Raw genomic sequence first — 21,719 nt, 5'->3', positions numbered from 1 at the left:
CCTTAGCCTTAAATATCCAGGCATCTGTTCTTTAATTTGGGGAATATGAAGATCTTTCACTTGAACAGAAATAGAGATGAAACTTACCAGAAATAACCTGAAAAGTTATTTTAACCACAGAATATTGATTACTAATTTTTTTTGTTTTCTGGCCACGTGGGCCTTTGTCCCCTCTGGTGAAAGTGCAGAGTCTTAACCACTGGACCGCCAAAGAAGTCCTGACTGCTGATTCTTTAAAGAGGAAATTTAAACTGTTTCACAAATATTTCATATAAAATGAACAAAACTCATTATAGTTTTATTAATAAAATCTGTATTTGTTTACATTACTTCATTCTCCAAAATTAACCTTTCCCCACATAGTATATCTTCAGAAAAAGAAAGGAAGAAGTGAAGGAAGGGAGGGGGGAGGGAAAAGAAAACAGAAAGAATTGAATCGTGTACTATCTTACTACAAAGGTGAATGGAAATTCACAGGTCTCCATTTTTTACTTGATTGAATTGCGGTTAGAATGGGATTTTGATTAAAAACCATGGCTTTTTTTTTAAGTATAGGAAGATGATTACCAAAGATTGAGCTTCCAAATTAATTTTACCCCTAAATGAGGATTATTTTTAGACACAAAATAATGGTTCTTTGAATTTGAATAGTGCCTCATCAGCTCACCTCCCTTCCCCCATTAAATCTAATTAACCCTCACAATAGCTTGATCTTGTTGTTAAATATTATGCTTTGGTTTTTCACAGAGGGGGAAATGGAATACAGAGGAAGCAGCCTTTTGCTTACACACTGTCTAAAAGCTGGGGCATCCCTCACAATCACTATTTTTCACAATCACTAAAGCGTATTGTTCCCTGTCAAACCTGGAAAGCTGAGAGGATAAGAACACTGATGGCCATTACATGAAAGGAAAGGGATAAACCAGGTCCTTTTTGTGACTACATGAAATTGCTCTTACTTTTTAGTCCAAAGCACATCATACTGAAGAAACTTCACTACAGATAGAGATTGTGAGATGCTCAAGTGAGTGACACAAGCTAATGGGTAGAGGGCCATGTTGTCAGGGGAGAGGCCCAGTTTCTGCAGCTTATATTTCAGTGGCTAAATGTGGATCACTGAGTCCATAACATATTTTCTTTTCTTTGCTTTTCCTTCCTGGAGTATTAGAGTAACAATAACTTGTTCCTACATAATTCATAGCACATAATTTGGTTAGTAAGTTTAAACCAGTTTTGTCTCCAGAGAAGTAATCCATGAAAAACAAAAAGGATCTTTAATACTAGCCTTGAGAAAATTCAGCTTGTATTTATTCAACATCATTTATTTACACTCCTAAGCACTAGATTAGAAAGATAAATAAAACATGGTTTCTATCTTTATGGGGCTTACTGTCTTGAAGGATGTGTGTGTGAGTGTGTGTGTGATGTCACATATATATAACATACAATATTATATAATACAAATAACATAATAAAATGTGGATAATGCTCTAAGAGATACGTTCATAGTGCAACATCCAGAGGAGAATAATTATCAACTTTATTTAAGACTAGTTTGGGAACAGACAGTATGGAAGGGGAAAAAATATAAAGGTGGAAAAGGATTGTCAGAAAACTGATTCCCAAGGTTTTCGAGTAAAGGCTCAAAATTAATAGAAAAAACAGAGTCCTGACAAAGTGCTTTATTTATTGATTAAAACACAGATGCAAAGACCTGGAGACATTTCTAACTCATTTGGTTCTGAGTTTAGTTACAAATCCTGTTGCATATACTACCTTGAATTTTTCTTATGTAAATATTATGAAACTGTTTTATGGAAATAAATCACATAGGAAAGCTAGGAAGAAGCCCAGTGAATCCTCCCACATCTACATCTACTTAAGTGATGAACTGTTGCTATTTCTTTGTGAAATAATCTCTCTGAAGATCTAAAAGTTTTAAATACTCTTGCTAGCCATGGATATGAAAGTGATAGTTGCTCTTTCCAAAACAGAAGTTTCGGGATAATTTACAGAATTAGATACCAAATTCAATACTAACTTGGTTCTGGCTTGAGTTATATCCTCAAGTACTATATATACGTGGTGTTGGGTGAAGCCAGCAAGTGCTCCAATCAGTTAAAAAATATTGTTCATCATATAAACAATTAAATCTCAGTAAAAGATGAAAAAACTTGAACCTGTAAATTATGCCTAGGAAATGCATGACAGTTGGTAGATTGTAAATGTCAGTGGCTGTGGTTGAGGTTTCAAACCAATGCTTATTATTGAGTGAAGATGGCTTAACATTATAAGTAGTGTTTTTCTTTGCATAATATGAGAGGCAGTGTCCATCCCCTGGCCTCATTCCTGTGGCAAGAATTCCTCTGGAGCTGAAGAAATGTGTGGAAAAAAATATCTGTTCAAGACAAACAAACCTGCTGGATGGAAAGAAAATATGGCTAAAAAAATGTACGTAACCAGGAAGGAGCTGAAAGCATGAGGATGTAAGGGGTCCAGTGACAGATGTCTGTTATAAGTATCTGCTAACTTAATCAGGGATTAAGGAATGACAGTAAGAACTTCTTGCAAGATATATTAGCACCCTAATAAAAAAATGAGATCAGACAACTCATTTAATATTCAGTTAATCAGTGGTAGCAATCCAGACCAGACATAAACTCTGCCCGTCGGAATGACTCTCCCCTCTCTGCCATTCCACTGTAGTAATATTTGTTGATTTGAGGATTAATGAAGTGTTTGAGGTTCAGCATGGGAATTTCATTCGCTGTATCATGTGTCACAGCTCTTGTTTCATGCCTGCCTTTGTCCGACAGCTAAGAGCATTTGCTATTTTTTTCTTGCATATGATAATGACAGGGAAAAAATATTTTGCTCCTTGAGGAGCCAATGAGGGGAAATGGGGTAAATCTTCTTAGAGGGTTGAATATATAGGTCGACTTTTCTTCTTCACAGGTCTTTTTGCTTAAAACTATGATATTCTGATACCAAACCCACAAGGAGTGGCTGTTTCCAAGTCATCGTTCAGCCCTTTTATCCCCAGAGCTATTCTAGAATCTGAAATGTACAAACGTGTTTGGTGTGGATGTGTAGGTTGGACCAGGACAGGGCGGGGCTTGTTGGGGAATATCTCTGAAATGAACATTGAAGTTGATTTAAGGCTCCAAGCTTGCCAGTCTCAGTGGGAGGATTCCAAAATCCTCATTTTTAGCTTTTTATTTTTTCTTCTGTTTATATACTTTTCCTTCCATCCGGCCCCAGTCCAAAAGCTTTCAAAGACTTGGGTGTATATGGTTGTTTGATGATGGCGTAGTCATGGTTATGCTGTGTACCCAAAACATTTGTGTGGGGCTGTTTTGTGCAGAGGTATGTGTCACATAGCAGAGACTGTAGACTATTTATATTATGATGGAGAAATTAGGCATTGTTAATAGGAATTGCCATTAGTAAAATAGGATTAATTTTCTCTAACAATCCAGATGCTGTCACCCCCAGTCTCAATTATGATTCCTTTCTTACCAACATGCCTGAGATATTATGTAGCTGTCTGCAAAAGAAGCTCTAGTTTTAATAGCATATCCATGCCAGTTATGACACATTCTGGGTGTGGATCACATTTCACATTTGGAAGTGAAAAAGTTCTCTGTCACCAATTTAGGGAAGGGCAGGAAGAGCCTTTTCACACTTTGATGTTTTATGGTTGGATATGCTGTGCTACAATGAACTTAAATGTTTATATGCATATAGTTGCAAATGTTAGACATGACTTCATTGAATCTTTTTGAACAGTGTAACTAATATGGATTTTGGTCATAAAAATAAGAACATTGCTTCTTGTTTAAACTTTTTGCCTTAGTAGAGGAAGGCACTGAAGTTGTTGCTACTGGAAACCTTTAAGAAAGCTGAGGTAGAGCTAGCTCTTCAAAGAGGGTGGGGGGGACAGGACATTTCTGAATGCAGTAGTTATCAGTTGTGGGGCTGAAAAGGAACTGTTGTTTTTGTTGTTGTTTTCGGCACTCAGTCATGTCTGACCCTTTGGGACCCCATGGACTGTAGCCCTCCAGGCTCCTCTGTCCATTGGATTTCCCAGGAAAGAATACTGGAGTGGGTTGCCATTTCCTTCTCCAGGGGATCTTCTTGACCCAGGGATCGAACCCACATCTCTTGCATTGGCAGACAGATTCTTTACCTTGGAGCCACCAAGGAAGCCCCTTGGAAAGGAACTGTAAACGTCATCAAGTTCAATTCAACGTCTCACTTTTTCAAACACAGAGATGGAGATCCAAAAACAGAAATGTGTTCCTTGTCAGATGCGGGCATAAGCCCAGTTCTCGACACTCCTATCCAGCCATCTTTCTGCTCCTTGGCAGTTGGTTACCTGTGGGCAGAGCAAGAGAAATGCTAAAGATTAAATCAGATGGATGTTTAATTCATTACAAGCTAAGCAGAAGGCTTTTGTCTGGGAAATTCCCATGAGATTGATGTGATGGGGGAAAGAAAGAAGAAAGGCCTGATAAAGACATTGCTTTCCCTTCCAATCTGTGGCAGTTGATCCCTGCCAAAATGTTTACTCATCATCTTGCAGATCCTTGCATGCTCATTATTTATAGATAATATTGACTATGTTACTTTAATTACCAGAGCATTTCACTGCTTCTTGACTTACAGGGCAAAAATTATGATACTGTGTCTCAACTTTAATATGTGAAGATTCCAGTTCCCAGAATGCCTGTCTGGTCTTCACTTTTATTTTTTTAAATCCATACGTGTTGGCAAATAAGTAACAGCAGGTTGCCTTTAGATTTAGTTTGGAAGCATGTTCTTTCCAGTGTTTGATAACAGATTCAGAAAATGGGCGGCAGTTTATATAACCATAAAGCAGTTTGCAAGTTCTCTGTACACTGAATTACAATGCAAAGAAGCTTCCACAGTGATGCTACATTGAAAAATCCCTTCAAATTCCTATCTTTTCTTATGTTATAATCCAGTGTCAGCTAGTAAATTCTTCCATGACTTCCACCAGCTCCTCAAATTTAGCTTGATGACCATTATGTATACTTTAAACTTGTGTGCTGTGTTTGAGATTTCCCTTAACAACCATTGGTCTAATTTTCTTTAACCCAGAACTGCAGCAAGAACAGTCATGATAAAAATGTTTCACGCTCCTGTTAATATCAGCTGATTTTTGCATCTAGTATTCCTTCAACCACAATAAAGATGATTTGGGAAAAAAATCAAAGTAGGTTATTTTCTAATTATGGGAGAATTAAGGCTATAAGATTCTGCTGAGCTAAAAGGTCACTACTTTTGAGTTGTTTCTCTATTAAAAGTCCATTCATGATTTGTTTTTACCAACCAGCTGCTCAGAACCATAGTACTTGGCCTGTCAGTATACTCTCTGTTATTCCTGGCATCTTAGCATTGGAGCTATGTGTGGTACTATCATGTCTTAAAGCATCTCTACTGTATTAACTAGTTTTATTTTATCTTATATATATTTTAAAAATTTATCTGTCTGCACTCGGCCTTAGTTGCAGCCTGTAGGATCTCATTTCCTAAGCAGGGATCACACCCAGGCCGTCTGCGTTGGGAAGGCGGAGTCTTAGCCACCGCATCACCATGGAAGTCCGCGTATTAACTCATTTTAATATGGTCCCATATTTGTTCAATATTCAAAAGGACTTGTTTAGAAAAATCTAAAAATATACAGAGACTTTCTAACATACTTCTATATAATGCATGGGTCAAAAAAGAAATTTCGAGAGAAATTTAAGATTACTTTTAACTACAGTTGACCCTTGAACAAGTGGGGGTTATTGGCACTGACCGACCGCATGTAGTTGAAAGTCTGTGGATACCTTTATAGTTGGGCCTGCGTTTCCATGGTTCCCTACATATGGTTCCAGTCAACCTCAGGTTGTGTAGTACTATAGTACATACTTATTGAAAAAAATCCCCATATAAGTTGACCCACACATTTCAAACCCATGTTGTTTGTTTAAAGGTCAGATGTAAATGAAAATGAAAACACAGGTTAGCAACTTTTGTAGTAAGCATATAAAGTAGTGCTTAGGAGGAAATCTATTGCATTGAATGCATATTTTATAAAAGAGGAAGGATCTAGAATCAGTTACCTTAAGCCTTTACCTTGAAAGTGAAACTGAAGTTGCTCAGTCGTGTCCAACTCTTGGCGACCCCATGGACTGTAGCCTATCAGGCTCCTCCGTCCATGGGATTTTCCAGGCAAGACTGCTGGAGTGGATTGCCGTTTCCTTCTGCAGGGATCTTCCCAACCCAGGAATCGAACCTGAGTCTCCCGTACTGCAAGCAGACACTTTACCATCTGAGCCACCGAGGAGAGCAAATTAAATCCATAGTGAGCAGAAGAAAAGAAGCAAGAAAATGACTTGTTTGTAATTCTGGGGTTTGTAGCATAGTTTTCATGTAGTTATTGTTGCTTAGTTTAAAGGTATAATCAGGAATCGTGACTGAATCTGGGAGAGCTACTAAAACTACAGCTTTGTACATTTTTCATTCGTGCAGTGGGCATTATTCTCTATCACAGTCCCCTCCCTGTTAAACTTTTTAGATGTAGACTTTTAAAATAATGGTCATGTTGTAATGAAACAGGCAGGATAAGGGGGTTGGGGAGTCATTAATGAGTAAGGCTTCCCTGGTGGCTCAGATGGTAAAGAATCTGCCTGCAAGGCAGGAAACCCAAGTTCAATCCCTGGGTCAGGAAGATCCCCTGGAGAAGGAAATGGCAACCCACTCCAGTATTCTTGCCTGGGAAATCCCATGGACAGAGGAGCCTGGCGGGCTACAGTTCCTGGGGTTGCAAAGAGTCAGACACGACTTAGCGACTAAACAACAAATGAATAATGCAGGTAAAAAAAAAAAAAAAAAACTGTCCCAATATGAAAGAAAGATATATCTTTGATAGTAGAATTACAAGTTCTCTGATAATTAATGTAAGATACTAAAACGATGGAAGTGTTATGCTTGTTAGTAGCTCAGTCATGTCCTCCTCTTTGCGATCTCATGGACTATAGCCCTCCAGGCTTCTCTCTCGCATGGAATTCTCCAGGCAAGAATACTGGAGTGGGTTGCCATTTCCTTCTCCAGGTGATCTTCCCAACCCTGGAATTGAACCCAAATCTCCTGCATTGCAGGCAGATTCCTTACCGTCTGAGCCACCAGGGCAGTCCAAAACGATGAAAGGTCTTATTTTATATCTATCTAGAGGAGCCACAGGCTTTCTTAGGCTTCCACAGTATTTTTCAGTGGATACATTTGGGCTAAAGGATTAGCTAGTCAAACCTGCCTTCTAAATATATATTTGAAAGAATAATGACTTAATGTTAGGACCCAATCAGAAATCCTAATGTGTTCTTGAATATGCTGGGAATATTGCCCAGATCATAAATCTTAAGGGGGTTCCCTTGTGAGAATGCTTGGGGTACCAAGTGGGTTTGTTTTGATTTTCCTCTGTCAGTCATATTATTTTCAGTATCATCTTTCTAGCCATGGAGATTTCTCTGTAGACATATGGACAGTGAACTAGCCATTTAAAAGTCAAATAAGATATCATCTTACTATAATTTTTCTCAGTTGACCGCTAGATTTTCATAAAGTTTCTTAATGCTTTCCTTCAAATTGGCTATTTATTACATTTCTTAGTAGAGTACTAGATTACCTAAGGAAGGACCGGTATCCTCATAATTAATATATTTCATCAGTTTTAAGATAGCAGTAGATAGTGTGTGACCTATTTCTCCACCAATTAAAGCCAACTAATATCACACATAGGCTTCCCAGGTGGCACTGTTGGTAAAGAATCCACCTGCCAATGCAGGAGAAGCAAGTTCCCTCCCTGGGTGGGGAAGATCACCTGGAGAAGGAAATGGCAACCGGCTCCAGTATTCTCGCCTGGAAAATCCCATGGGCAGAGGAGCCGGGCGGGGGACAGTCCATGGGGTCACAAAGAGTCAAACACTGAGCACCTGAGCACAACAGTATCCCACAGGTTTTAGTCAGAGCTGCTTCACATAAGCCCTCAGTTAGTAGCTGAAGAGCTGAGGACCCTGCTGGAATCTGTGGTCTGTAGCTATTACCTCTGTCTCGGTTTTCATTCAGTTCAGTCTCCTTTAGCAGGTGAGGTTCTTTGGTTGGAAGTACTGGAAACCGACTGAGTCTGTCTAACGTACTTGAAAGGTAATTTTGTTGAAGGACGTGAGGCACGTTGTGGAGTCAAAGGAAAAATGGAGGAGTTGGTCCTTGGGAAACCCAGGGAGCAGAGCAGGACCTGAAAGCAGGTTGAGTAAGAAGGTGCAATCTTGCAACGAGACAGCCCCAGCTCCTGGATCACAGTCGAGAACACCAGAGTCCGATCAACCCAGCCCAACCTGACGCAGGTGCCCAGCCTTTGACCGAAGTGAGGGCAGGGTATCTTGGTTATCAATCCCATTAAAACCACACACAATGAGGGATTTCCCAAAGGAAGAGGAGGTGCTTGTACCAAACAGTGATGGGGAAGATGCTACCTCTTAAACCAGCACCATCCGCTTGCCATGTTACCAGTGAACTAGAATCTACCACTAAAGGCAGTTGATGAAAAGTGAAAGTCGTTCAGTTGTGTCCGATTCTATACAGTTCACGGAATTCTCCAGGCCAGAAGACTTCAACTTTATTCCTTGGAGTCAGTCTTTTCCTATATTTTGGATGACAAAGGCAGTCCTATGATTAGAAAGTAAAATTTAGTAATAAAAATAAATGGGTTCTCCCTGGTCTTATTCTTAAATGTTCAAAGCATAAGAAGAGTGTTTAGCCAAAATATTAATAGAATTCATTCTGAAAACTCACTAGCTTTATCCTAATCTCCTCAAACCATCGGTTTTCCTAGAAATCCTATGTTGAATGGTATATTTCAAAAAATTTTAAACCAAACACACTTAGCTATTGTGAAAAGAAAGAGGCGCTTGCTGCTGCTGCTGAGTCGCATCAGTCATGTCCGTCTCTGTGCGACCCCATAAGACAGCAGCCCACTGGGCTCCCCCGTCCCTGGGATTCTCCAGGCAAAAACACTGGAGTGGGTTGTCATTGCCTTCTCCTGAGGAGCTTCCTAGGAAATGAATAAAGCTTGAAGTCTGCAGGCTTAGGTTCTAGTATAAATTTGTCACTTACACTAAACCAGACTTTCTGCTTCCTTCAATTTAGTGTTTCTATTGAATGAATGAATGAATGATTTCTGACCTAAACTATTCAAATTTGGTCTTGGGAAGAGTTCAACAGAGGTAATACTCATCATAGTATCACCTTGAAAATGCTTTATAAACCCTAGGTATTAACCCATAGTCAAAGGCCAGCTATACATAAAAGGAATCTTTTTCTACTGCCTGCATGATTTTTTTTTTTGACATACCTAGCATTTATTATAACCCCAAATGAACTGATAAGTTATTGGGTTGGCCAGAAAGACTGTAACATCTTTTGGAAAACAAACATTTTTGCCAACCCAGTACTTCGACTGTCTTGGGTCCTTCTTAACTTTAATGATTTAGAACCCTGAGCAGGTAAGTGTGCTTAGGTAGTACTGTGGTTTGATACATTAGATAAATACATACTCCAGGAAGGGCAGGTGTTACATCTAAGCAGAAATGATAGCTTTTCTGGTTACAGATGTAGCCAGTTTACTTCTGTTTCTACCAAGGCCAAATTAACAGAAGGGTAACACCCTTGGGCTTTCTAGGTGGCTCAGTGGTAAAGAATCTGCCTGCCAATGCAGGAGATGCGGGTTTCAGCCGTGGATCAGGAAGATTCCCTGGAGAAGAAAATTGGCAGCCCGCTCTAGTATTCTTGCCTGGGAAATTCCATGGACAGAGGAGGCTGGCAGGCTACAGGCCGTGGGGTTGCAAAGGATCAGACATGACTTAGCAACTGACAACCACTACCACCTCAACACTATGTATGTTATCAACTCTGTGTGAGTAGTAAATATTCCCTTCCAGCCTCCTACATGGACATGTTGGGTTAGATCTTTTAGAAAGCAATGATTTAAATTACCCATAGGAGTAAATTAATGTTCTTGTAAAATAGAAATCTCTCCAGTTCCATCTGTTTTCCCACTCCTCTACTCTTTGCCTTTTTCCTTAGAGGACTGTAAAGAAAAAGAAACATTGCTTTCCTTCGAGCGTATAGTTGATAGTTCTGGAGAAGGAAAGAAAATAACTTTCTATTATTTTTCACTTTAGACCTGAATTATTTCAGACTCTTTGAAGAACCCTGCCGCTTAACGGAAAGAATAGACTGGTTTCTAACACTGCAAGTGGCTTACAGTAATCGTCCCCAAACTTTACAGGCTGTGTAGTGTTTATTTGAGAAAGAGAAGGGAGGGTGGAATTAAAGCGACTAGGAAACAAAAGGCCAAAGGCGAGGGTGTTGAGAACAGAAGGAAGTTGCTGCCACCTAGAGGTAGAAGGTGGTAAATGGTGGGTGTGCTGGGCTCCTGGGTGATCCCGAAAGGAGACTCGGAGGTGGAATCATCATAAAACTGAAAATGCTTCTGGTTGACTCACTCTCTCCTCTAAGGGGGACTAGACTCATTCGCTCCTCTTCCCTGTTGGTAGTGTGCCAGTATGTCCTATGAGATTTTGCTGACTCTGGTAGGCTTTTGTGAACAAGTCTTGTAATTGATCACGAAAATGTCTGTTAAGTCTTTGAAAGTCATTGGAAGGCCTCTGTAATGGCCATGTGGTCTCAATTATTTGGAGGATTCCTTATTAGCCTGGCTAATAGAGAATGTCTTTCTCATAATCCATGCCACGTGTTTCCAATACGACCTCAGGAGCTCCTCAAAGGTTGCATGCTCAGTGAATTGTGCAGCTGATGGTCTCCTGAGTCTCAAGAAGATGCAGGTAGGAGGGAGACCTTTTTGATGGGAGCAGAGAACCCTGGGAATACCATTGAGAGGGAGGGGTCCTGAGACTCCCTTGGGTTACACCAAACCTAAAACCTGTACAGCCCAGCCTCAAGAATCTGCCATGTAGCCTGGTTTTGCTTTTGTTATCAGGAACTGGCTGTCCATAGCACTGACATTTTTTTGCCTTGTTGGGACATTTTTAACAGAAAATCCTCCCTCCTAAGGAAGTCTAGACAGCCATGACTGTTGCCATTTTTGCTGCCACTTTTGCCTGGTGATTGTCTTTCCGGGATGGCCATATCGCACAACCCCAAGGGGCACTCTTCACATAATGGCCTATGTGGAGGGTGCCTCCCAGAGCACTAGAGCAGATCTCACTGGCATGGAAAGGGGAGAAAATAGGAAGAAAATATTTGTGTGAATTTACACATTGGCCCCTCTTTCTTCTGCTGAATGGGAGACTTGACTGAATGCTGTAGATGATTAGGACGCTGGTTTTCATGGAAAGGAAGTGGGGGGACACTTAAAAAAAAAACAACCAGAAGATATCACCAAGACCTTTTAGAAAGTGGGACTCGCAGTCAGAGTGTCCCTATGTTCCTCTTGTTTTCTAAATCCTACTGCTGCCCGAGGATGCTTTTGCTGAAGCTCTTTTCCGTCTACCTGTTTTGTGGGCCTGGCTTGCCATTTCTGTTCTTTCGGGCTTCCCTGGTGGCCAGTTGGTAATGAATCCACCTGCAGTGCAGGAGACTGCCTGCAGCACAGGGGATGCATGTTCAATCCCTGGGTCAGGAAGATCCCCTGGAGAGGGAAGTGGCAACCCACTCCAGTATTGTTGCCTGGAAAGAAAGGACAGAGGAGCCTGGTGGGCTACAGCCAGACTTGACTGAGCAACTAAGCCACTGTCTTGTTTACCTTCTATGTCACTTGCACACCTGGTCACTTTTGATATTCCAGAAGTTTTGTGGGGTTTTTTTGTTTTTCACTCGATAGCATCATCACTTTTCTAGAATACTCATTTTCATTCATTTGTTCCCTCACTGGGTGAAATTATGGCACATGCGATGATCTGGCCACTTTCCTGCACTCTGGGGACACTGTATTTAATAAGACAAACGGGCTCCTGCTCTCCTAGAGTGGAGGAGGACAGATAATTAGCAAGTGTCTGGAGGTGAGAAGTGCTCAGATGAAAGTATTGCCAGGGGTATGTTGGGGATGCCTGGTAAGCCACTCCAGGGGCTTGGTCAGAAAAAACACCTCTTGAATGAAGGAGACACACAAGCTACGAGATGCGTGAAAAGGAGTCAACTGTGAGTGCATGGGAAAAATCGTCCAGGTGCTCAGAACAGCTCACACCAGGGCCCTGGGATGAGGACACATTTGGAAAATTCATGGAACTTAAAAAAGTGTGTGAGGGGTGGTTGAAACAAGACAAGGGTCTACTTCTCTAGAGAGGTTACATCTATAGATACGCACATCGTGAGTGATTGGGTGAGTGAGTGAAAGTCGCTCAGTCATGTCCAAATGAGTGAGTGAAAGTCACTCAGTCGTGTCTGACTCTTGGCGACCCATGGCCTATACAGTCCATGGAATTCTCTAGGCCAGAATACCGGCGTGGGTAGCATTGCCCTTCTCCAGGGGATCGTTCCAACCCAAGGATCAAACCCAGGTCTCTTGCAATGCAGGCAGCATCATCAATATATAATTGATACTTAAAATGATGCTTAACAAGGGGGGTGTCTATATCTGATGATGAGAGAAAAGTTTTTGAGACCAAGAAAATCTGAAGGTAAGTTTTTCAGACTGTCCACTGACAGCTCTAATATACAGTGGTAGAGCCGCAGATACCCACAGGTAAATCAGACAGAAACTATTCATATCACGGTGTACTTCACACAGCCAGCACGTGTCCTCAGGGTGCATGGAAACTGGAAGTGTGAATTTCAGTCACCTTCTTTGCCCCACCTGTGCATGCTGTAGCATGCACCACCATAAAATGATGCTGCCTGGCCCAGTATGTGTCCAGCCCAGAGCTGCTTGGTGAGACACCAACCTCAACTAAATAAATAGATCTTAACACAGAAAGGCATCTTTTCCCCAAAACTCCAAGCACCCTGACCTCTTTCTTCCCATGAAAAGGCACTGGAAAAGAATCCATTTGTTCAAATCCTCCAAGCCCACTTTTCTTCCTGTTCTCCACCTACACAATCACACAAGCTGGAAACCTCACAATAACATCAACTCTGTGAACCAATCCGTTTGATCACCCAGTCTAGTGTTCTTCCTCCTAAATATTTTTTTGATGATGTTAGCTCTTCTTTATCCCATCTCTTGCTTAAAGATTTAACGTAAGCTCCTAAGGGTCTCTTTAGATTCTGATTCTTTCTACTCACCCTGCAGATCCATTCTCCCCCTTACCTGCAGTGATGTTTGTCAAATGCAAATGAGATTTCTCCCCTCTGTCTTGCCATTCAAAGCCCTTAGTGCAGTTTATGAGATCCTTTGCTAGATGGCTGTTCTCCTGCTTTTCCACCTTGCTTTCCCTAAATGTTTCCCATCCTCCATGGATGCTGCATTCCAGCTACACAGAATTCATGTTTTCCAGAACCCGTGGATCGCCACGCAAGGTAATTCTGGAGGGCTCAGATTAAGGATTCTCTTCTTTGGGAAGTCTTTCCTCCAGCACCCCCATGCCATCCGCCGCTTCTTCCTGATCCGATGCCTCTATATGAACGCATGACTGTCTGTCCCCGTCACGATTTAGTGTCCTCATTGGTTTGCCTGTGTGTGACGATCTTCCCACATTTGCATCTGCAGATGGCAACCCAGTCATTTCCTAGCTACCCACAAAGCACATGGGACAGCAGACCCAGGGAGTATTCATCAATGAAATGAATAATCTCAACACCCTTATCTTACCTTGTAGGAAAACTGAGACGCCGAGAGTTTAAAGGATGCTGTCCAAGTTTGCACAGTGAATTTGAGCTGGGATCAGAACTGCATCTCCTGACTTGGATGGTTTCTCCTCCACTTTTGCATGGCTGTTTTCCATCCTTATTCAGTATTTTCCACAAAGTAAAAAAGCACAGATTCAGAGGGCAATAAGAATTTTTTATGTTAGAAAAATCTTTAGACGTGAGTTTTATCATCTCTACCCTTTCTGTGCTTATATTATTATACTCAACAAAATGTTTGAAGGATAATCGTAGAATACTGACCTAAGTTTCAGAGATTGGGGACCTCGTCTGTCATTCTCTTAATTATCTGATCTGAGACAAGATTGTGCAGCCTGCACTTGCCTGTATATTTCACAGAGATTATATGAAAATAAATGGAAGAGATTTTATAGGAAAGGACTTTATGCTCTGGGAGGCAAGATACTACAAAATGCCTCAGTGGTATTTTTGCTCACTGTTCACTTCTAAATGTAACGTCCCTTATTGTTGCTTTATCTGATAGCTTTTCATTTCTCTTTTTGTTTCTACAACCATGTAGTTTTATAAAGGATTAAGATTCCAGTTCTTACCTCCATCTGACTTTTCCATTTATGCCCTTCCCTCTGATCCACTTGATTCTGAATTTAATTATCAGGCTTACATTAACACCCTGTCTCTTTGCTTTCTTCCTGGCTAGCAGTTCTTCATGGCTGAGTGAAAAGAGCTTGATTAATAAAAAGCTTGCCCTTTTATATTTCCTTGTAATTAGTCCAATGAAAAAGGGTCACCTCCTGGATAGGCTTTGTGTGGGTGATTTTTTTTTTTTTTTAATTCTTTGTCCTTTGGGTGTGCTAATTCCATGGCTTTTTTGTTTCTGGTATGTATTAATGGATTTGGAAATCAAACTTCTGGTTGATTATTGCCACACCTTCAAAGACAGACATCCACAAACATCACAACTCTGGAAATAGGATTTGGAATGAGATTTTAAATGCTGGCTCTGTGGTTTTATAGGATTAAGGCATGGGACATTGTCAGACGAACAAAGACTAAATATTTTTTTCTTTTTAATTGATTAGCTAACTCAACAGGTCCTGAATTTTAACTGGCCCTGTGTAAAATATCAAATCCATGTTGGTATGAAGAGTTAAATCATTTATCCTCCCAAGGGCTGAGAAGTGAGACCTCCCCAGGATCATAGCAGCTGTGGGCCCATTTGCAGAGCATACACCAAAAAGGACCTCCTGATGATAATAAGGAAGGATTGTTTACTTTGTGGGAAATGTCCATCAAAGCAAATCCAGAGCTGTAATTGGCCACAGAGGGAGATGTGGCCTCAGAAGTACTGGATGTAGATTTCTATTCTACAGTAATTTTTTTAAGTCCTTAAAAACTGACCTGGGGTGAATAAATACAAAATCAGAAGTCCAAGCAACTCAGTGGAGAAAGCACAGGCTGTGAGATCAGGGGATGCTAGTTCAAATCTTGTTCCCTGCATTTATTGGCTGTTTGGCCTTAAGTGAGTTAGCACATCCTCACTGCTCTTTTTCTTGGAATAAAAGTCCAACAGAAATATCTCTTTCCTCGAGCTCAGCAGATGAAAATTTAAATGTGTAGATTCAGGTTAAAGATCTGGCTGGAGCAGGATCATGTATGTCAGTTATTATTTTTATCAAACTGCCAGCTCCTGATTATCTGCTCCCTCAAAGGCAATCATCTAAACATCGTCTGTGTCTGACTCTGCCTTCTCTGTGGGTTATGTGCTACCTCCTGACGAAGGGAACCTGATATGGAGTTAAAAGTGGGCTCTGAAATCAATAGTTTGCTCCCGGGCATGCCTAGTTACATTGCTGGTAAATAATTCATCCTCTGGTGGTGGACGGTAGGTCTCCAAAGTGATTCTCCACAAACTCCTCATTTTTAACACTTCTCTCCAAAGGGAAACAATGAAGTCTGGTTTTCTCAGAAATTGGACAGCATACTTGGTGAGAATGGCTTGTCAACGATATTTTACCTGCCTATGCTTTTTATGGTTTTATGCAATTTCATACATATCATTCCATTTATGCTTTATAATGATTCTGGGAGATGTTGTAGAAGATACCATTATGTTAATCTTTAAAATGAGGGGAGACAGAAGAGAGTGGGAATTAAAGCATCATTCTACTTATTTTCATATTGCAGTTACCACATATTAACTCTGTAACCTTAGGTAAATGTTTTACGATCTGTATGCCTCAGTTTGTAGAAAACTTTATAAGTTGGAACTTCCTATCAATCCTTGTGCTCTGGTTTTTGTGAGGATTAAATGTACTAATACCTGGAAAACTATCAGGACAGGGTTTAGCAGACTCAATAAATGTTGACTATTAGTATTTTAAGGGAAAGCAAAGCTAACATATAAAATGTTAGTCACTCAGTCATATCTGACTCTTTTCAACCCCATGGACTATAGACTGCCAGGCTCCTCTGTCCATGGGATTTTCCAGGCAAGAATCCTGGAGTGGGCTGCCATTTCCTCCTTCAGGGCGTCTTCCTTACCCAGCTTTGGAACCCAAGTATCCTGCATTGCAAGCAGATTCTTTACCATTTGAGTCACCAGGGAAGCCCAGTAAGTAAGACCATAGTTAATAAATGGCTGACATTAGTTCTTTAGGTCTAGAAAGCATTTTGACTCTTCTACAGATAACAAAATGGAGACCTAGGTTAACAGAATTCCCAATAAGGTGTATTCAGCTGGCCTTGATATTTCTACTACATTCCTCCTGTTAACTTCTCTCTCTTTAGAAGTGAAAGAAAGAAAGTCACTCAGTCGTGTCTGACTCTTTGCGAGCCCATGGACTGAAGCCTACCAGGCTCCTCCATCCATGGGATTTTCCAGGCAAGAGTACTGGAGTGTGTTGCCATTTCCTTCTCCAGGGGATCTTGCCAACCCAGGGATCGAACCCAGGTCTCCCGCCTTGTAGGCAGATACTTTACCGTCTGAGCCACCTACCTTTAAATGTTCACGTTTCCTAAAGTTCTGTGTGATTGTGCATAATCTTTCTTAAGGATTTAACAGCCTTCTCTACAATTTCAGTCCACATCCTTTCCCCATTGACAGCTTGGATTGACCTCTTGCTCTTCTGAGTCCCCACCAAGCCTTTCTATCACAACCCTTGAGTGTGTGTGTGCATATGTGTGCATGTGTGTATATGAGCCTCTCTTTTAGTCGCTAAGTCTCTAGGATCTTGCACACGGTCTGACCCATGAGTAGCAGGCACTCTGGAAATATCTGAAGAAGGAAGAAAAGGAGTGATGGGACTTGGCTTTAAACTGAGGTGTTCTAATCCTTCTAGAATATTTTCCCAATGTTCTGAAAGATTTAACGAATTTTTCCAAGATTTGCTCAATTAAACAAATCTGTTTATTGAAAGTCTGACATATCTTGAGCACCCACTCTGTGCTAGGCACTATGTGAATACAGGGACTAAAGGTATCTACAGGGAATGTCTGTCTTTGGGGAAGAGCTTGAACTCTCAAGAATGGGTTAGCAAAGTTACGTTGCTGCTGTGTGTTGATGATCTTTTATAAAAGTCATGTCACCTCTTTGTCACAGGCAGGGCTTTCTATGCCTCACTGCTTTAATATACTTAAATATTGCATCATGTGTTGGCCCTGGGCATTAGCAGTGTTCAACATAATGGAATTCATGCATAAAAAATTATTTGCGTTTTTTAAATTTCACTTAAAAATGTTTCTGAAAGTGTCTCCATTGCCTTTGCTCCTTCTAATGCTTCTCCTAGTGTGATTTACCATGTCTGCAAACTGAAAAATAATTGAACCAATAACAGTTCCATCACTGTTTGCCCACATGCACATATACACACTCCTAATTGTGGTGACACAGTTATTTTTGTTTGCGGGTTTTATCTGTAGATATTTGTCAGCTTGATACTACTCCACCGTATTAACATTGGAATGTCACTAGAATGCTGATTTCTCTCTAGGTTTAGAGACATATTTTTGAAGGCATCAGACATTCAGTAAGACTTTTGCCCAGTAGAGACAGTATGTGTTACCTGCGTAGTCAGACATTACTACCCTTGAAATGTGAAAAGGATACTTCGTTTACCTCATGACCACTGATATTCTTGCCCTGTTATTGATTCAGTTGTATAGCGGCATGCCTTTGACTTGCATGCTTTCAAACTGTTGAGTATCTTGAAAATAGCATTAAGTAAAAGCAGAATCATGGCTGTCATTGCCTGGTGTTGTCTGAAGCAGGGTTTGCTTTTATAAGTTGGTGCTTATCAGTAAATCGGGACGCCTCTGATTTTAGAGATTGTAGATGTAATTGTCGACAAAGGAGCATTTCCTTTTCTTCTTGTACTTGGTACTTTGACTTAATGTGTGAAATACAGTAGTTCTTGCATGTGGTACTTTCACAAAATATGGAACTGCTCATTGTCACAAACTGGGTATACCATGACCTTTGTTAAATACACTGGGAATAATAATAATCATCATAGGCTTCCCTGGGGCTCAGATGGTAAAGAATCTGCCTGCAGTGCAGGCGACCTGGGTTCAATCCCTGGGTTGGGAAGAGCTTCTGGAGAAGGAAATGGCAACCCACTCCAGTATCCTTGCCTGGAGAATCCCATAGTCAGAGGAGCCTGGCAGGCTACAGTCCATGGGGTCCCAAAGAGTCGGACACAACTGAGCGACTAACAGTTTCAATAATAATCACCATTAATAATAACTCCAGTTAATATGTATCAATATGCATGATTAGGATTAGACTGGTTACAATATGTCCTTCAGGTCTCACTCCAGTTGGCCTAATTGTCACACGATTTAGTCACTGGAAGAGAAAAACCAGAGCCTGTTCCCTAGTTCCTGACACAACCCCCTTCACAGTGAGCTGCTTTACACGTTCATGACTGTAGTCACAGTGAGGTAAGAGCAGTGCCCCCATTTCCTACGTGAAACAGATCCTTTAAATGAACTCACATTTGCGATATGCACTCTCGTATGTCCCCAAAGGCTCAGAGCTTGTGTCCAGCCTTTGGGACATGAACATGAGGTATCAATGACCCCATTTTGTCAGTGATGAAATTAAGGGCCCAAAATAGAGATTCAGTGATTCGTTCTCTGTAACCAGCCACTGTGGAATGGAGCTGGCACTCTGAGATCTTCTCAGTCCAAATTTAGCAATGGATCTCCTGCCCGTGCTGCTGACTCCTAACAGGAGTCAGCTGGAATTCTTATTTGCGGAAGGAGAATTTCAAAGCACACACACCAGCTCTATTTTATTTTAGTACAAAGATTACACAGATCTTGGCATTTGGTTTTGTTTGAGGTATGGAAAAATATTTGTCGAAAGGGAAAGATGAGTTTCCAGATAAATATGAGAGGTCACTGAGGTTCTTGAAACTGCTTTTCAAAACCGTTTTAAAGATATAGATTAGCTTTTCCCTCTGGAATGCTTGAAATATTGTAAGCACTCTCAGTGTACCCTCTAGTCATATGATTTTTCTCTTTTTTCTGGATGCCACACTTTCTATAAACCACCATCATAGTTTTTCTCATTTAACACAGTGGGACTTTAAGGTGATTATTCTGAAATTGTCAGTGGTTCTGAAGCAGATTGTTACCAAAATGATTTTTAAGATGCTCTTCTTAAATCAACTTTTTTTCTGAATACAAATAGACACACATAAGCTTGTGCATATAACAGTATACATATTTACTGTTTATACATATTTCTTGGTGGTTTTTTTAGAAACCACTTCAAAAGAAGTTTCCATGTAACTTTAGTGGAATGAGAAAACATTCCTTTTCATACTCCCCCCTTAATTTATAAATGCATTCAACCTGTTAAATACTCATATAGTAAGTCTTCAGGAAAAGCTAAATCCTCTGGTACTTTCTGGAACTTAAAGCAGAGGTCTATTTTAAGGAACTTGGCATTGATCAGATAACAGATTTTTAAGACCGTCTACATAAGAAGAGTCAGTCCTGAAGGAAGGCAGGTTACAACTCCTTCCGCCAACATTCTCTGAGAGGAGGCAGTAGGAACAGCCCCCAGCACATGCAATGCTTAAGTAATTCATAGATGAATATGCCATCCTCCAAGTGTGCTCAGATTCTAAGCTCAGATTGTAGAAATGGAGTGTAGCTAGAGATAAAGGGAGAAAGCCGGTCTCAAATCAGTCTCAAAAGGCTGATGTCCTCAGCCCATCTGAAATGTAACAGGCTACTTCTGGCAACTTTTCTTCTAAGTGGAGAAACTAATGGAAAGATGGGGGATCTGCTTATGTAAGAGAAGGAAAGACCAGAAGAGGGTTAGGACTCAAGAGTAACTTTTTTTTCTTTATGCTCAAAAAGAACATGACTCCCCAACTTAAGAGACTGATGAGAAGAGCTGACAAACAGTCACTCCTTGGGGCAGGGGCTACTGAGCCATTTCAGCCCCTCACAGGGAGCACTGACTACTGTTTGTTCTGGAAAAACTGTTTTTTTAAAAGGAAAATCAGATTGGAATACTTAGCTCCCATTGAAAGTGTGCACTCTGCTGTTTCATATCTTTAGTGCTAAGAGGGTTGATGTTACTCACTTTCTACTGTCTATTTTCTATCTTAAATAGTTAGGAATCTTCCCCGAGTCTAACGACTGTAGCAAGAATCTGAAATAATCAGCACTGCCTTTGGCTTCTGTCACTTTTTTTTTTCTTGACTTCACTTATATCTCTAAATACCCAGCATTTTATTAAGTTGACCCTGTTGGCTCTGCTCAAAAGCCACAAAACGAGAGAGCCTGCGGCAGGTTGGGCTTGAAACCCACCATGGCAGTAGGCTTTCCAGCCTCTCTTCAGAGGTCAGTGTGCGTGGCGGCAGGAAGGTGAAGGCACTCTTCCTGTGGCAGCCTGGGCTAGGTGTTCAGCAGATGACAGCGGGGGACTGCCACTGCCAGACTCACTGCTGAACCCCCAGAGCTCAGGTCTGTGCTCACACATGGTAGCGCTCAGGAAATGTTTGTGAAATGCTAAAGAAGTAACCAGTCTCACAAGTAACAAATCTCAAAAAAAAACTTGAAATTTTTTTTCAAAGCAACTAAACCTTATATTTTTATAACTAAATCTCACATGAAATATTTAGAAAGAGAAGAGTGGTAACTTGCTAGTATAAGCTTATTTTCTGTAAATTTAGATTTTTTTTTTTTTTTTTAGCTGAAGTATAGTTGATTTACAATGTTGTGGTAATTTCTGGTATACAGCAAAGTGATTCAGTTTTGTCTGTATCCATATATGTTATTTTTCATATTCTTTTGCATTACAGTCTATTATAAGATCGAATGTAGTCTCCTGTGCTAAACAGTAGAGCCTTGTTGTTAATCGGTTTTATAGATAGTAGTTCGGATATGCTAATCCTAAACTTCTGATTTATCCCTTCCTCGCTTTCCCCTTTGGTAACCATGTGTTCTATGTCTGTATGTTTCTGTCTTATAAATAAGTTCAGTTGTATCACATTTTAGATTCCACATAGGTGATATCATATGCTATTTGTCTTTGTAGGACTTATTTGCTTAATATGACAATCTCTAGGTCCATCCATATTGCTGCAGATGGCATTCTTTCATTCTTTTTTATGGCTGAGTAACATTCCATTGCATTTATATACCACATCTTCTCTGTTCATCTGTGGATGGACATAAAGGTTGCTTCCATGTCTTGGCCGCAGTCCTACTATGAACATTGGTGTGCATGTTTCTTTTCAGATTAGAGTTTTTTCCAGATGTATGGCTTAGGAGTGGGGTTGTTAGATGAAACAGCAGCTTTGTTTTTAGTTTCTTAAGGCAACTCTAGACTGTTTGTTCATAGAGAA

The 21,719-nt window shown here is 40.6% G+C and overlaps 1 protein-coding gene across 2 annotated transcripts in view; it reads left to right on the top strand.

The window, feature by feature from the left end:
- KLF12 (KLF transcription factor 12) overlaps positions 1-21,719 on the top strand; it is a 273,389-nt gene that overhangs the window by 198,326 nt on the left and 53,344 nt on the right. The window lies entirely within an intron of this gene.

Source organism: Capricornis sumatraensis, chromosome 12, assembly GCF_032405125.1.
Source record: "Capricornis sumatraensis isolate serow.1 chromosome 12, serow.2, whole genome shotgun sequence".
Classification (NCBI taxonomy): Eukaryota; Metazoa; Chordata; class Mammalia; order Artiodactyla; family Bovidae; genus Capricornis; species Capricornis sumatraensis.
Note: the sequence above shows the minus strand (reverse complement) of the source record. Positions and strands in the feature narration are given on the sequence as shown.